The following is an 18,414-nucleotide window of genomic DNA, read 5'->3' as shown; positions in this document are numbered from 1 at the left end:
TTATATCTGAGGTGAATAGATGGCTGCCAATTGCTTTTTCATGCGCTGTGCATGCACTCATGTATGTCAGCACATTTGTGTGTGTGTCATAAGGAAAATATATGATGCATAAGGGCAAAGCTGCACTCCATATTTCAAGCCTCCTCATTGCCCTGGTGTCACATCACCCTGTAGCTGTTTGGAGGTGGCAAATAATGGGAAGGAAAGCAGATCAGCTCCCTGCTTCGAAAAGAAAGAATCCTTCTTTTAATTTACCATAAGATGTCTCCCGGCACAAAGAGAGATTTTCCTCAGACGTTTTTCTGCTTCATTTGCACTTTGCTCTGTTTTTGTCAAGCTCATCAGTTTTTGCCTATGTCAAAAGCTCTTACTTCCTAATGGATTTCCAACTAACAGATTTTCTATTTACGATAAGAGGCTGCTCTTAGCGTTTTAGAGCCCAATTGAATGTTGATGGGAGCAGTTATATTCCAAACATGTTAAATAAAGCAATTCTGCATTGCTCCTGCAATCGAATGTGACAGAAAAAAGAACGAGAGAATACAGTATATAAAACCCTCAGCCATCACCTAGATTCATGTGTTAGATTTAATTATTTCAGCAAATGATTTTAAAAAAAGCACTTGATTCAATTTTCACGAGTATTTCGTTGTTTGAAATTGCAAATCCTGACATTTGCATTAAAAAAATGTATTCTGATTGTTATTGCAAAATTACATTTTGCTGCTAATCTGACAGCAAGCTAGCTATCCAGTCAGCCTTCATCAGCACGGGCGTAATTTTATATGGGGACGGTTGTGACTTGTCCCCACCAATATTCAAGTGATATAAAAAAGTCCCCACCAATTTTTGCCATATTATTTTAAAGCAGCGAAAATCTACAGTGATTAGCTTTAATATTTCATTATACTACGCAGTGGTAGCAGTAATAAAAAAACAATTTTAAATTAGCTGTTTTGTTTATGATATGAGATATTCCGTGGTTTATTCGGAGATATGACGACCCGTGCCGCTATTAGCTGCAACAACGTGCTGGCCAAGTAGCCTCACGCGGAAGCAGTGGTACATGAAGTGGTGGTGCTGAAGTGGACGTATCTGTCTCGTTATGGCATTAAAACGGCAGTCCTAGTGTTTCTATCTGAAGTTGACCATTATTATGAGCCTCAATGTCGCCTCCAAAGAAGAAAAAGACGACGCCTGACATAAGGAGTTATTTCGCTACCTCGGCAGTAAGTACTGTGGCCCCAGAAGTTAGATATTTATCTATTGAGAATGAGGAGTTGTCGTCATAGTACAGAGCCCCGCCCCTATCCGCCATGTTGGCAGAATGCTAGCGAGAAAACGCCATTCTCTCCGTTCGTTTACATTGTACGCGTGTGTTTTTAAATCAGTAAGTTTAAACAGTGCGGAATTGCAAGAACATGCCTGGAAATCACTGCTGTGTGAAGAACTGTTCCAGTACCTCACATAATACGTTTGGGAAACATAGGAACAACGATATACATTTTTTTCGGTTTCCTAAATGGATGCAGCATCAGGGAGAGCAGGCGCCTGACCTGACGAGGAGACGCCGGATTGCCTGGCTGGCTGGACCTTACTTTCGATTGCACCCCTCCGTCGATGAGTGTGTTCTCTGCATTTTCACTCGGGTACGTTCTCTAAAGATCTCTTTATGTTGTTGTCTCTTAAAGCTACGAAGTTACTTTATGTTGTTGCAAACCCTGAAGTGCACCTGACGTTGCTGCCTAGCGAGCTAACTAGCGAACTGTTGCCTCTTCGAAAATGCTCAATTTGCAAACTGTTGCCTCTTCGAAAATTAATGTTAACTACCCCCTAATGTGGCTAATGTGTTAATGTGTACCCCTTCAGCCCTTTTGTCATACCATGAGCAGCGTTACCCTCTCAGTCTGTATCTTTATTTTGCATGTGTTCTGTGATGGGTTTGCCATTGATTGCATAGAATTTTTTCATAAACTATTTATTCTGTTGTAGGTAAGCCATCATATGAGATGTTGGAGAACCACGCTGACTGGACAAATTCAGATTTTTACATTCAACTGTACCTGTGCACATGCTGCTCAAATGTGAGGGTGAAAACCTAATGCCTTTAGATAAGATTGTCACTGTTTGCTGTGCCTTAACGAACATGTGCAAAAGTGTTGTTTGAGTTCATTCCTCATTGTTCATTACTTTTTAATTTGTTTGAAATAAATGTTTGAGTGCCTTGTTCATTACCTTTTAATTTGTTTGAAATAAATTCTTGAAACAACTTGATATGGCTTAACAATGTTTATTAACAGAACAGGAAAAAAGAATAAGGGCGCAAGGTGCAGAATGCAATATACCTCTAGGAAAAGTTAACAGTGCAAAAGAACATGTGTGCATTCAGAAAAAAAAGTATAAAAATTTCCAGCATGTAAACATTGACAACAAGCAATAATAAAATAATACTGTTACTAGTGCAAAAGAACAAAGAAACACTATTCAGCACAAGAAGAGCAAAACCATGGCGTGTCAGCGGAGGGTCTGTCCACAAGCCCCACACAACTGAAGTGATACCACTGGACTGGGTAAGTGGAGGCTCAGAGTCTCCGTGAATGCAGGACCTGTAAAATAAATAAAGTGAAATAAACTAAACAGTAAAAAGCATTTATTTCAAGTTACAGTCTACACTTTAAACACATTGATAATGGCTGTAATCTAACCAGGACATGTACACCTTGCATTCAAAATGTTAATGGCTTAAATCTAACCAGGAATGTACGCCTTGCAATCACACATAAGTACCCTAGCCAACCCAGAACTGGTTTGTTCACTTTGCAGCCCCCAACACCCAACACAATAACCTGCTACAGTATGTGTCGTTGGGCTAAAATCAAATGACAACTAAATACCTAAACATAAGCTTTAGCATACATCAAAACATTGGAAACGTTTGTGTACATTGAACATCTCGTTAATCTAGTGTTTACAAAACAAGTCGCAGTTAATTACAGGTACGTTGTCATTTTGGTCAAGAAGTGTCTCAATGCAATGTAATTACAACACACTAAAACGCATGACAAGAACCTTACCTTTGCCAGTACAACGCTGTTATCATCACCAGAGCCACCTGGAGGATTGAAGATGGCCAAGTCCTGCACCCAGCCACAGCAGAAAGTCTTGTACGATTCCAAAGATTTGTGACTTTTAAACTCCTGCATTGTGTAGTAACTTACACCAAAGACAAGATAATTGACTATGTCCATATATGTGCACGGAGGTAACTGGTCCAGGTCTCTGTGCCATTCTGCTGCAGGGAGCTCATAAGGATCAATATTTTGGATGCTGGACAGTTTCTCCAAATACCGCTGCTTAGCGCTTGTAATAAGCTTGTCCCTGTAAGGTCCCTTTTCTTTCGCCTTATCTCTCTCCATTGCTTTGCTTTCTTTCTTTCTTTTGTATTCGTCTCTGCCCTGCCGAAATGACAAATGCGGGAAGATATCCGTTAAGTTAATGGCGTTGCCCCTGGCAACCAATAGATTCTTCTGCCAACATGGCCGACCGGCCGACCAGAGTCACGTGACTCCTCATTCTCAATCATCACGCAACGCAATTGTTGCATCGTTCAGTGTTTAGCTAGAACTAAGGTTATAATTATCTCCTCCTCCCCTTCCATGTCTTTTTCGAGTGCAAGTTTTAACTGTAGTAGCCAACAATAAAGCCCTGGGCTGGCAGATACAATAAACATGGGAATTAGAAAAGTCATGGAAAGATGCTGATTGCTCCCGTTTTAATTAGTTAGTTACAGTAGCCTGGTGGCTAAAAAGCTTGCTAATAGTTGTTGCTTGTCACTAATAAATGAAAACTCTGCTTAAAAAAGAAGACATGCAAGCCTAGTGCAGGTTCAGTATCTGTGCTTTTTTGTCACTATATAGTTTTCTTGTTGTCCTCTTGAAGTCAGTCATTCGTCTGAGCTAAATACATCATGGCAACATGTGGCCTCGTTAGCAACTGTCGTTAGCAACGACACTGAATGTGCTGTATGCTGAATATGGCAGCCAAAAGTTAATTCATATTGGTCTGAAATAAATAGAGCTCTGAGACACAGATCAAGATATTATTACGGCAAGATATTATTTATTATTTATTTATTTGTTATTTTATGGATCTTTTCCTCTTAAATGCATAATAGCTCAACAATTGCATCATTTTCCTGAAGTGCAAGAAGTCATTTCTATGTTCTTATCTGCATTTGTATTCCTGTATAATACAGAAGATCCCAATAATAGTTATTTATTTTGATCTTACCTGTAATGTTTGCTGAATTTTGAAAAGGAAAAAGTAAAGTGTTCTTGAACTGTTCCGCTGAGTATGACTTTGTCTGGTTGTATACAGGGGATGTATGATCAAGTTCTGGTTATCGTTGGGGGGGCAGGACTGTATTAAGCCAATGTGGTGCCCCCGTGCACTATACCTCACTGCTGCACCCTTTATTAACAATATTTGTTAAGTTTTTGTCTTGTGGTGCCCCCTCACTGGTCAAAAATGGTTGGTGCTCATGGGCACTGTGCCGCGGTTGGCCCTTATGGATAATCCGGCCCTGGGTGGGGGCTAGGTAATTTTTAAGGTCCCCCCAAAGCTTAGACCAAACCTACGCCCTTGTTCATCAGAGAAAGGCATCTTCCCTCGACAACTTGGGCTCATCACTTAAACTAATTGGATTAATTTTGTGAAAACAAAGTTGAAATGCAGCATCATAGAGGTTGGATGGCTGCCTCATAGAATCAAACTCCTGCTAGTTGAATTCAAGTGATAAGTTATGCATCTATTTCAAGAACCATATTAGTGACTCAGTGGACTGATCTTGTAGAGAGCCACATAGATGAAGAGCCCCCCCTTCCTTTTTCACCTGGGAGTTTTACAAATGTTCACCAGAGGTAGAGGTAACGTAGCCCACAGCTGAAAGGTGACCACGGTATTCTGTCTCTGTAGTGTGTTAGTGATTTTAACAGCTTAGTTGGGAAAAAATACATAATTAAACCAATTTTAATCATGATATCGTAACACACTATTTCTATGATGTAACTAAATGATAACACATATTTCTTACCGCTTTATTTTGACTTAAAAATTGGTCTATAGACGGTAAAACAGGAATTGTTTGGACTTACTCTGGCTTCTCTGAAACAGACTTTCAATATTGATCATTAATCATTGCAGAATGATTAGCCTATGGAGTAATTCAAATCATTTCAAACCATTTCCAATGGATTTTTCTCTTATTTTAGCTGTGTCTTAGTCTCCATCCACACTTTCCAGAGCAACATGCCTCCTTGTCCAGTGAATGCTCCACTAATTTCAACAGCAAGTCTCTAATTATGTCTGTCATTTCATGCAGGGTAGATAATAGCTTGCAGGTGATCTATCAGCACTATTTGTCTGAAAGCATGCCTGCTGTGGCTGGAAACAACTTGACTGAAAATAGTGAAATTATGCCAAAGACCAAAAGACTGAACAGAAACAACAGGCCTAAATAATATATGCTCTAACATGCTCTGGAGCCTAACTCAAACTCTGTTTATGTGATGCCAATCAGTAGGTGGCACAACATTAAAATGACCATTCTCAAATAATAACTGGTGTCATTTTTGCAGGTTTTTCAGATCAACTCGACTAAATGAACAAACTTGAACTTAAACTGAAGAAAACAAATTACACAGTTAAATCAAGCTGCTGATACAAGTCACCCACATGGGTGTGTGGACTGCGTGAAAAGTAGGAGATCATCATAAATGTAAGGATAGCTGAATTCACAGCACAGACGCTGACTTTAAAAGTTACTGGAATGGTGATTTTGTCAGATGATGCTGCAGTTATATTATGTTTCAGTCCTGGTTCTGTTGGACCTCAGCGCTGCGTTTGATACTGTAGATCACAGAATCCTGTTGCACAGGCTGGAAAACTGGGTTGGACTTTCTGGATCAGTCCTTAACTGGTTCAGTTCCTACTTCGAAGGCCGGAGTTATTTTTTTTTACAGTTGGCAGCTATGAATCTGAGCGAGTGGCCATGACTTGTGGAGTCCCCCAGGGGTCAATTCTTGGACCTCTTCTGTTTAACTTGTATATGCTCCCTTTGGGTCAGATATTGCAGAACTTTAACATCAATTATCACAGTTATGCAGACGATACACAACTTTATGTGTCTCTGTCACCGGACGACTGCAGCCCAGCAGACGTACTGTGTCAGTGTCTGGAGGAAGTAAACACCTGGATGAGAGAGAATTTTCTACAATTAAATGAAGACCAAACTGAGATCATTCTGTTTGGTAGCAAAGAGAAGAGGGTCAGTATTGGTAAATATCTTGAGACTCTGGCCCTTACAATCACTGACCAAGTTCGTAACCTCGGAGTGTTGATAGACTCAGATCTGACTTTCAGCAGCCACAACAAAGCTGTCATCAAGGCAGCTTTTTACCATCTCAGAAACATCAACAGAATTAAAGGTTTGCTCTCCCAAAAAGACCAGGAGAAACTCATCCATGCTTTCATCTCCAGTAGACCTGATTATTGTAATGCTCTTTTAACTGGACTTCCCAAAAAGAGCATTAAACATCTGCAGCTCATCCAGAACGCTGCTGCTAGAGTTTTAACCCGGACTAAGAGATCTGAACACATCACAGCAGTTTTAAAATCAGAATGTTTTTAAAAGCCTGCTGATGGTTTACAAATCCCAGAACAGTTTAGGCCCAAAATACATCTGTGATCTGTTCAGAGAATATAAAGCCAGCAGAGCTCTTAGATCCAAGGACTCAGGTCAGCTGGTCCAGTCCAGAGTCCAGACTAAACATGGAGAAGCAGCATTTAGCTGTTATGCTGCAGACAAGTGGAACAAACTGCCAGTGGAGATTAAACTTTCACCAAATGGAGACATTTTTAAATCCAGGATAAAAACATTTCTTTTCTCATGTGTCTATGCATGAAATCTGCACAGTAACTTTGAACTTATCTAGACTGTTGCTTGTTTTTAAATTCATTTAAATTATTTTATTTGTTTCTCTTTATATTCCTTTATGTATTTTTAATGCTTCTTCCACTCCCTGCTGCACTGCTTTTATTTTATGTGAAGCACTTTGAATTGTTTTGTACATGAAATGTGCTATACAAATAAATTTGACTTGACTTGACTTGACTTATAAAAATCAGGGATTTATTGGAGCAGAGTGACTGTCTAGTAATACTTTATGAAACCACGAGTTGACACATGGTCCAAATGGACTGCTTTACAGGCACAATTTTGGACACGTTAAGCCTTCTGTCAAAAACAGAGAATGTTGTGAATAAGAGCAGCTTTATTGGGATTCCATCTGTATTCATAAACTTAAACTTGACTGTTTTTACAAAAAGGGGCAAAAGTAAGAAACTTTGGAGTATGTACAGACCACATAAGCCCATGTGAGTACACAAGAAGTGTGCTTTAATCCCCAGCCTCATTATCTGGGTGTGTTAGCCTGGTTTTGAGAAGCTCCGTTTTTTCCAGTTGATTTCAGTCAGACTCACATGTTTACATTTATTTCTCCGTTTTGGGACACAACTCTCTGATCACTCAGAAATCAATGAAAAGCTTCCCGTTGCTATGGAACACAGGAGTGTGCCATTAAATCTGTAGTTGCCTGCAGTTTTAAAATGACATTTTTTAACCCAGGCAATATTTTTCTTAAATAAAGTTCAACTAGACAAGACTGGAAAAGCTTACTGACGATGGAAAGAATTACTGAAAACATGTTTTGGTTTATACTGAGACTCCATGGAAGGCGAGATGGAGGCTGGAGAAGATTCTGGCAGAGCGATCTGGTGGTGGGTTGAGTCAGGGTGCCAGTGGGTGTAGGTAAGATGTTCAAGAAAATAAGGGAAAAGCACATGTTTTTTAATGGGAGGAGCTGTAATGAAAAGGCTGAAAACATGCACTGGGTGGATGAATGAGAAAGTGTGAATCAGGAGGATAGAGAATAGGTTGGACATAAAGGACCAAGCTCAGTCTCAACATGGAACAATATTCAACTTTGAGTTGTTTTGGAACCTAATCTTAAGGATTCAAGTCCTTAAAGAATTGACCCTTGTTTCACCTCCTATCTTCATCACCCCTCCATAGTAGGATTAACAGATCATTTGAGGTCCTCACCTAGTAAGATCTGTAAATGTGGATGAGAACCCTGCATGATGAAAAATCGTATTAAAGCCGTACCCAGTGAAATAGGTAGCCCCCTAGGAGCTTCTGACCAAACATCAATATGCAACGGACTGGGGTGAGAATGTGTCGGCTGGTTGGGAGAGGAGAGTGCGCTGTGGCAGCACCATCTTGGTTCATATGCTGTTGTTCGCCAGGATCCAATCATCTGCAGGCCTGCACCTATCCCACCAATCACTGTTTTATTCATGAAAACTCTCTTTAAAGCAGGGCTCAGTAACACAGGGTTTGTTTACCATGCAATACACACCCCAAAGCTGTAGGGGGAGCTCCGTAGAAACTAGGCGACAGTCTAGCCAGACTGTCGTAAACCCACCAGAGGCAATTTACGGTTTATTTTTCAAGACACTGGCAGAGAGTTGGAGAAGACGACGGAGGTTCGCGATGTCTTCAAAGGTATGTAGTAAAAGTAATTATCAAAGCAGTATAAAAGCAAAGAATGAATTGTAAACCATATGTGCGTGTTTGTCTCGGCTCAGAGCCCTTTACGACCTGCCGTGAAGCAGTAGTTCTCGGCTCTCGTGTGTCGCGAGACTTCCAGAGCTACACAAAGCACGCGGCGCCACAGGCAAAGTTGCAAGCGCTGTTTCGGGCTAGGGCCACCAGATGGAGATGGAAAAGTTGCATAGCATGTCTTTAACAAACACACACTTTCAAACACATGAACATTCCACCTTTCTCCAAACTTTCTCATAGAATATTTAGGTCAAAGTTATGGATATCTAAGTCAGATTCAGTACTCACAAAGGTTTTGATTATCAGTGTAGGAGTTGATTCATTCACAGATTCTTAAGCAAATAGCTGCCTGCTGTTGTATAACTGGCTGCTGCTTTCAGTGTATCACTCATAGTCTCAACAGAGGCGTAACAGAGCACAGTCACATGTTTTTGATAGGTGTCATTTCCAAGAACAATAAGTTATTTTGCAGCTGATAAATATTAAACGCAATTGCAGCATTGGGCTGTTCCAGATTATAGAAATCCCCCCTCCTTTCCTAGAATTCATAATCGCTTTTCTCCTGAAAAATTGATTCTCTCTGTACCACTTGTGGACCATGTCTGTATGGTACAGCCTTGTTATTTGCACTTGTTTTTTTTCAAGTAGTGTGAGCAGCATTATCACGGAAAAGGCTAAATAGTTGATGACATCCTGGCAAGTTTTGACCAGTAGTAATTTGTGCATACAGACTTGTAAAACCAGAAGCTGTGTATGATTTGATTTTATTGTTTTCAAATTATATTAATTTCACAAGAAATTAGCAAAATCTGATAAAAATTGGGAGTTTGGAAAAACGCTTTTGCAGCTAATTAGTTTTGACTACACGTGGGATTTTTATTTCCACACATCATATTGTATGTACATACAAAACTGACTATTAATATGAGCTTGAAGCAGCCCATTAATATGAAGGCAGACTAGTTACAGCCACTGTATTTGAGTCAAATATGAGAGCAATCAAAAAGAACTACCTTCTCATCAATAAAACACAATGATCCCATCCATCTCTCCAGAGCTATGACGGATAGGCATGGACCATTCTAATTAAAGGATGAATTATGGAATGGATCCAATTCGTCACCATTCTGTCATTGCTATTCAATTCACAGCCAGTCCTATCTTACTGTATCTGCGTAGTGCTGCTATGTAACTATCAATCATATATCAAGAAAGAATTTGTCCCGGCAGGGGATCTTTTGTAGTTTATCTGGGTCACACTGCTGGTAGAAAAACAGTTTTAGTTATTCACGGTGAAGCAGGCCTTGTGTGTAATGTCCCCCAGTGTACACACTGTTGAACCTTCTTGACCTAATATGGCAGCCAATATGTTGTTAGAACAAACATGGTGAGATAGACAATTGAGTACTCTGAGAGTCCTCCACTGCACATTGAAAAAAAAGAAAGCATTTATGTGAATATATTGACACAAATATGGATGCAGAAAATGTATTTGTACACACAAACAAGCACACTTGAACAGAACACAGCCTGAATAAAGAATGTTTGAGTATTATTGATTGTGTTGACTACCTTGTGGACACACTGCACACCACACAAAGCAGTGGCAATGAGATAGATTTAGAATAAGCTCCTCTTATCAGGAACACGGTTCTTCATTGTCAAGTATTTCTGAATGTTCAGATTGAGGTCAACTATCTTTTTTTTTCTTGAAATGAGGAAGAAAATAAGAAAGGACAGGACAATACTGGCAGCAATGTCTTACACAGCCAAGACCAGCTATATCGATGCTCTTCAGTGTCCTTTTCTTTGGAGATGTGGAGGAGGTAATAAGTGCCTGTCGAAGGGCTCAAATAAACAAGCCAATCACATCAGTCATTTCAGACAGGACAACACTGAGATGGCAGTCACTTCATGTTCACTGCTGTATATCTTAACACTTTAAAATATTTTATGTGCATATATATGTGCTCGGGTTTCTTTGAAAGTGCATGTGTTCATCTGCATGTAAAGAGGGAAATCTATTATACAGCAGAACACATAATAAAGAGGGAGAGAGAGAGAGAGAGATATTTGAAGAAAAATGCCTGAGGCTCAATGTAGTTCTATTACAGAAGCTGCTGGAGGAGTGGACCGTTGCAATTTTATTCCCCTCCAAAATTATGCAGACTGACAAAATTTCTTGAATTGTGTCTTCAATGTTTTGCAAGATACCAACAACATGAATAACAAAACAGGCATCGACTAAAACAGGCACTTGTTAGTGCCTTTTATTTTAGTTATCGAGTGAAAATTACATGCATGACTATGTGACTTGATTAATTATGCTATAAGCAGGGTGTCTATCATCAACAAATCTTTTCTATATGGATGCTATACTGATTGGTCTATGGAGTCCACTTTTTTTTTTTAACTCTTCCTCACTCAGGAGTTCTTTTTCCTTGTGTGGATCCTATCCCGGTTTCCTCTGCTTACTTATTGCTTGACCGATGATGGCCCCATGTGCATAACTTTCTCATTGTTTTCATCACATAGATTCTTCAGTCCTCATCATGATTGGCCTTGTAATCCAAGTGCCACTCACTCTGCAGCCTGGCTGCACTTGACCCTGATTGGAGAGGCACCCAATCTAGCTCACCAATCAACAAACTCACTTCATTGCTGTCACTAAATGAAATACAATTTCAATGTTGTTGGGTGGGGTCTGTGGCTTAATGCAAGCACTGTGCTTGGGTTCTCTTTTGAACTTGTTTTACTGTGTTTTATTATTTGTGCTGACAATTTTGATTAAAGTTTTATAGTTGTTTGGACATAGTTTGTAGTATGCTGACTTAGATAAAAGCTGCAGTTGTTAAGCTGCTTGGAAACTGGGCCAGCCTCAGCCCTCACACCCACACAGTCAGTTATTCTCTTTGTTTAGATGTCATATTTTGGTCTGGGTAGGTAGCATAGCTTGCTTTTGGTCTTGTAGACCAGAGACTATCAAGACATAGCTGCAGATTTGTCTCAATCAAATTGAGTCTCAATCAATGTCTCAATTTCTTTGATTTAAGAACACCCAGTGGGTTGTTTTTTTTTTCTTCCTTTGCAGCTTTGCTTATTTTTGTTTGCAAAACCATATTGCTGAGCAAAAAATAACTGCAAGAAGAATAATTTGTTTTGTTCATATAACACCAACATAAATATTTATCTTCCCCCATGCCTCAGTCAAGCCACTCTAAATCAACAGTTGGTGCATTTGCAGCTTCTAAGCCAGCACATCTGTTTGTGGATCCTTTTTTTTGGTTTCTTGTAAGCAGAGTAAACTACAAGATCATACTGATTGCATTTAAAGACACTACATGACCTTGCCCCAGGGTTCCTTTTTGATCTCCTCATCCCTCATTCCAGCTAATATTCAGGTCTTATCCTTGTAAACATCCCCCACTCTCACTGCAAAACAAAAGGTGACTGCATCTTTGCTGTTTTAGCCCCTGGGCATCTTGAAACAAATCTTACTTGTCGATTATATTTCTGAATATCTGGCCTATTTTCTACAGCTTAAAAAACCTAGCTTTGGAGGTAAGCCTTCTTATCGGCCTCAGTCTCTGTCTTATGCTTTGGTTTGTTTTGGTATGGTCTGTCTGTCCCTGTGCTACGCTTAAAATCCCATTCCAGTTATTAATCTCCTAAAAGCCAGTGGCAGCCATTGGTTCAAGTGAAGTATAAAGGTCAAAATTTGGAATCCAAAAAAGCGAGAGGTGGCTGGGGTCATTTTATCTGTCAAAAGAACATTTTCAAAAAAAGCGGCTTAAAATGAGATTCCTGGTGATTTTTTTTTTTTCGTCAGACAAACTGACAGATTGCATCGACCAAGTGTAGCACCCCAAAACAATGGAAACAGAAATATCTGTGCTTTACTATTTTCATTAAATATTACCCTACATTAGAGAATGCATCATTTATCTGTCAGATTCAGTTACTAGTTACTGTTCAGATAACATTTTGACATACAGAATGTACGGAGCTTATAAAATATTGTACATTTTGGGAAAGATTAAAATCCCATTGTAAAGGAGAGCTGAAACGCTTGATTTAATTTCATTAAATAAAAAAAACATCTTTAATGATGGTTTAAATTTTTTTTGACATAGAAAAATGACAACATTCGACAGAATCTCTTTTAAACGTTTGGACAAATCAAACATCGTACAGGGGTTATTTGCCAAGATCAATCAACCAAAACAATAATCAGCAGATTTATCATCTGCCTGATATCTAACGATATAGATATTAGTGAGCCCCATCTCCTTCTATTAGAGTGAAATAACTGAAATATTTCTTCAGTACTTTTTTCTTTAGAAAAATAATGTAAGACATTGCGTTTAAACTTAAAACTAGGGCTGGGACTTTAGCGCGTTAATTTCGATTAATTAACTACACACATATTAGCGCGTTAAAAAAAATAACGCATTTTAATCGCACACTATAATTTTTTTTTTTTAATTTTAAATACAGACGGATGGAAGCGTCGACAAGAGCGTGGTTGTGTACAGATTATGCAACAAGGAATTTGCGTATCACCGCAGCGTATCAAGCCCAGAGGCGGCGCTAAGGTGTTGCTTGCGGTTGCTATAGCAACCCCAAGAATGTGCTCAGCAACCCCATAGCTACCCCAACTTTGGGGCTAGAGGCAGGTTTACTGCTCACAAAGAACAGAAGTGCAGTGCAACAACGACAACAATATTAAGAAGTAAAGAATCACGTATGTTGCTGCGTGGTAGCCTATCCCCGTTTTTCGTTCTTTAGCTGATAAATATACATATGGAAAGGTATAAAACACCAGCTTTACTGGTGAAACGGCTATCCACATTGTTCCTAGATCTACAGTAGCTGTGGTGATGTCATTCTACAGTCAGCCAATCACGTCTGTTCTAAATCGGAGGTCTAAAATAATATTTCCATAAAGCAGATTTATGAGATAAATAGAAACCCTATTTAATTGTATTCTCAGTTTAATTCGTTTTTGAATAGTCATATGTTACAGTTTTCCCCTCATTTTAGCACCCATTCACTCATAACATAGCTAAACTGCAATTCTAACTGGAATATGGCGATTTTGAGAATGTCCTTCTTCAAGTAACACAAATAAGGTAGGAAATCCCAGTTGTTTTCATATGCTCGCCGAAACACTATTATCAAATAGTCTTCTTGTGACTTGGTTTGTTAGTCGACTCTAGGTGCGTGCAGTCTATCTAGAGCGACTTGCTAAGTAGCCTAGTGTCAGTGCAGTTAGCACCATCTTTTGAAAATAACGGACACACTTTTTACTTAATGTTAGGTTGCCAGCGTGCTTCCTCTGCCATAATGTGATGCGAGTAGATTGGCTTGAGTAGGCTATGTGTCCGCTGTGGCAGCGGACAGACTGGTGTGAGCAACAAGTTTGAGCGTAATGTTGTGCCTGTGTGATTTAGCACTGTACGAGGCTACTGTTGGAAGCCCGCCGGGTAGATCTATCTCTTGAAAGTTGTCGCCTACAACTGTTGTGCGTCAGATGAGATGAAATAGAAAGTCCGCACTGTAGCTCATTCACTCCCAGCTCTTTTTTTCCAAGATGAAGTTGATCAGAACTTATTTGAGGACCACAGTGGGCAAAGTAGCCTTTGTGGATTGGCTATTTTATCCTTAGTGAACGGGCTATGAATGAATGAGATGGACAGGTATGCCTGTGTATGCAGCGGTTCCACCACAACGCACAGTGCGACATCTGTCTGCTTGTGAGCAGTAAGCTCCGCTGATAACTTAAAGTTTACAGTACGCAAGGCTACATTACCCAATGCAAGGCTGCATGCAGACGGTGGAGTAAAGGGCGGATTATAGTTCTTCGTCTATTGTCTTGACGTGTTGCTTTGCTCTGGTCGCGAACCACTTTTCATGTTATGGTTCTGCAACCTCGGTCTGGAATTTCTCGGGACGCACAGCAGTTTCCCCTCGCGAGAATTTCGGTGGGCGGTGACGAGAACTTCGGCGGCACCGGCGGAAGTGTTTATCTTTCAAAAAAAAAAAAAAGTGTATGCAAGATATGGATCTGGAGTTGCTCGACATCGAAGAAGAACAGCTTCTTTTATTGGAGTTGGCGAAGAAAATGCAAAGGAGGAAGCCACACAGACAACCGGAAAGGCACACCGAGGACCAATCACAGCCGCTTTTGTCTGCGCACTTCCGTTGGTGGTCTGCGTGCGTCTGTCGCGTAGTCAGGATTTTTCTGAGGTGCACGACAACGCGCGCAGAGCCTCTGCGTGGGGGAGTAGTCAAGATTTTGACGCTCGCAGAGGCTCTGCGTCCGAGCGTCAGAGGCTTTGCGTCTGAAGCATAAATCAGCCTTACGGGGCCCAACGCAGCTTAACATCCAAGATTCTATATACTGTGTTTTCATGCATGCTACATTCAGATTTCAAATAGGGATATGTTCTGTGTTTGTTGAAATATTGTTGAAAATGTTAATTTTCTAAAGGATAAAGTATATGCGATTAAAATGCGATTAATTTCGATTAATTAATTTCAAAGCCTGTAGTTAACGCGATTAAAAATTTTAGTGGAGTCACAGCCCTACTTAAAACACAACCCAAACCTAAACAACTGTGTGCCTCTCTCAATCTTAATCATAATGCAACCCCATACAAAGTCTATACATCATCTCCATTTCGAAATATCAAATTTAACTGTTTATAAACCACAAGACAATTGTCATTGAGAACTGCAGTCGATATCCTCAGTCACACATTCCATCCTCCGTCATGTTCAGATCTTTAACATATATAATAAAGGGATTCCAGATACATCCAGATACAAACATGTGTAATCTTTTCCAAAGGGAGCGTAAATGACATCTGTCGAATCCATTGGTTGATGTTCGGTCTGTTTCTTCTTCCAAAACTACGATATACATCTTTTTGCATTTAGCAAACATAAGTTTATAAATATTTGTTAGTTTTTAGTGTAATTATGTTTTTGTGGGTACAGCCCAAACACAAACAGCCTTAGCTCCGATATTATTTGCTTGGAAATGATTTCCTCAATAACATCCTTTACCTCTTTCCAAAACAACAACATTTTCTCACAGTACCACATGCAGTGAACCAAAGTACCTTTCGCTTCTGTACATTTTGGACATATATCAGGTATCTCCCTGTTATACCTGTTGAGGCTCACAGGTGTTATGTAAACCTGCATTAACCATTTGTATTGGATCATTCTAAGACCTGTGTTGATGGAGCTCGTGTGAGCCAATGCACATGTTGCTTGCCAGTCTTCTTCTGATCATTCTAGTGATAGATCTTCCTACCAAGCCTTAAGTCTATCGTGGGATCTTTCAGAAGTACGTGACATCATTAAGTGGTAAAACTCTGATATAATACCTTTCCTCAAACTATCTTTCGTTAACATTTTTTTCTAAAGTTGACTTGGCAGGTTTTGTTGACTCATTGTTATTTCTTCAGTACTTTTATAACCCTAAGAGCTTGAAAATGGGCAACTTGACTTATTTTTCTTGATACTTGAAGATGTTTCACCTCTCATTTTTAAAGCTTCTTCAGTTTTAAACCAGAAGTTGGAGAGTATGGGCTAATAAGAGGCTGTTTCCACTTTGCGGGTCATTAAGGTCACATGTGTTTCACTGACCCAGTGTGTGGGGCATTTAAGTCACTAACACCTGTGAGTTGTTTAACCGTCTGAACATGCATGTTTTTGTCAAAAGATCCACTGTGCAAATGTGTGTGAAACCACCTGGGGAAGAGAGTTAAGTCTACATTGTAGGATGTTTTTTCCAATTTAGCATAGATGGCCTCCTTGACTCACCTCTTGAACCATGTGTTCTCTGTCAATAATCCATACATTACTGTCCTCTAAAGAGTGTCCCCTCTCCTTAAAATATAAGTGAACTGCTGAGTCTTGACCTGAGGGCCCTCTCTTGTGTTATGTCTTGTGAAGCTGTTGCTCAGTTTCCTCTACATAAAGCTTTGTACACTCCTTTGCTGCACTGTACTGAATATGTGACGCCACACAGTTTGTGTTTGGGTCTTCTTTCATGCTAATGTTCATCCACAGGTTAAATTAGCATTCCCGCACAAGCAGCAGAGCCACTGCATGAATTAAAGCCAGGTGTCACACTGGCCAGGTGTCAATCTGAAGTTCTGGAAGACATGCCTGTCATGCAATGACAATGGTGGAACCATCAAAGTATATTAATCTGCAAGTGCATGATGAGGCCCCAAAGGGGTGGATGGCAATGCTAAGTGCTCCACCCCAACAGACTGAAAGGCTAATTTGAAGAATTTTTTTTCAGCAGGTGCCACGTCAAACTATATAGCCTCCAACCACTGTCAAGAAAATGTGTCTGAATTCTGTCCTACGTTGTTCTAAAATGAGATTGGTTAGGGAAAAGTGGGTGGCAAAGACCCCTTTTTGGAAGTGAAGTGTTAGCAACCTCTCCTTCCTAATTAGGTCAGCTGGATCGAATTCCGCTGAATTGATGTTCAACCAGAAGCAGATGATTATGACTCGCTGACGACAGGATTGGACTGGAAGAGAATGAGTCGCACTACCCTACTCTCCACATGATTATCATTACCAGTTCCTCTTGAGAAAATTGTCAGTTCATGACATTTTAATATACCATTACTTCTCACCATGTCTAAGTGAGCACACATAATGGTTACACATCCTGTATTGTTTAGTGTTTTGTTATGTTTCTTTCTTTATCATGGTTTATTGTTCATGTTTTTTTTTTCTAGAATTATTTTTTTTTTCAATAATTTGGTTATTTTGCTCATTCATTTGATGTTGTTGTTCACATATGTTAGTCCTTCTGGTTTTCTTCTAAGCTGTCCATGGCTTTTGGAGCCCTTTGGAGTTCAGACGTTGGCCACCACCTTGGGGATGGAGCCATCAGAGAATTTCTCCCCATTAATATAGTTGTGAGTAACAAACAGAAGCAGCTGGACAGATTATTCGCTCCTATGTGCTGCGAACTGTGGACAAATGCAATAATGTTTCATTAGTTAACCCTAAGAAACATGAATGTCGGGCAATTTTCACCCGTGCAATTGTGGATATACACCGCATAATTTATTTATTTTTTATGAATCTTGTTAACGATTCACTAACCTAACTCTAAAAAATGCATATTAGTCTATAGGGTTACGTTTAATGTTTAATTTATTACGTTTTAAGTATGCATGCTACCAGAAACTATGTAATGTGTATGAAAAAAAAAACGTATTCCTCATAGTAAAATAGAAAATACACAGAGGTGTAAAGCACTATTATTCCTCATCTTCAAATCATTAGACTTTTGGTGTTTGGTGGTAGTTTGGTCGACTGCTGCTTTTTACTGTCAGTTCATCCAAACAGCAGCCAGAAAAGTAACAGACGCATGTCTAAATCTCTTTCTGCAGCTCAGTGTACTGAGACTCATCCGTTAAGTGTAGGGACGAAAGGTTAAAAGTTCATGCTTGCTCAGACAAAAACGTTGTAACGGCACTGGATGTTATTAATTGTTTAGTGGCAAAAGCCATTTGTCTTGGGTTAAAATTTGTGAAACAGCTGCCTGAAAAATACAGCCTGCAGACACATCCAATCTGGTATTTTTTATTAAACATTGTTTTAGAATTAATTACATCCTATTCTGTTGTAGTTGAACATCCTTGGGCAAGACATGATTGCTCACACAATCTGATTTTGTGCTTTCACAT

The sequence above is a fragment of the Odontesthes bonariensis genome, chromosome 15 (genome assembly GCF_027942865.1).
Source record: "Odontesthes bonariensis isolate fOdoBon6 chromosome 15, fOdoBon6.hap1, whole genome shotgun sequence".
In the NCBI taxonomy this organism is placed as follows: Eukaryota; Metazoa; Chordata; class Actinopteri; order Atheriniformes; family Atherinopsidae; genus Odontesthes; species Odontesthes bonariensis.
Note: the sequence above shows the minus strand (reverse complement) of the source record.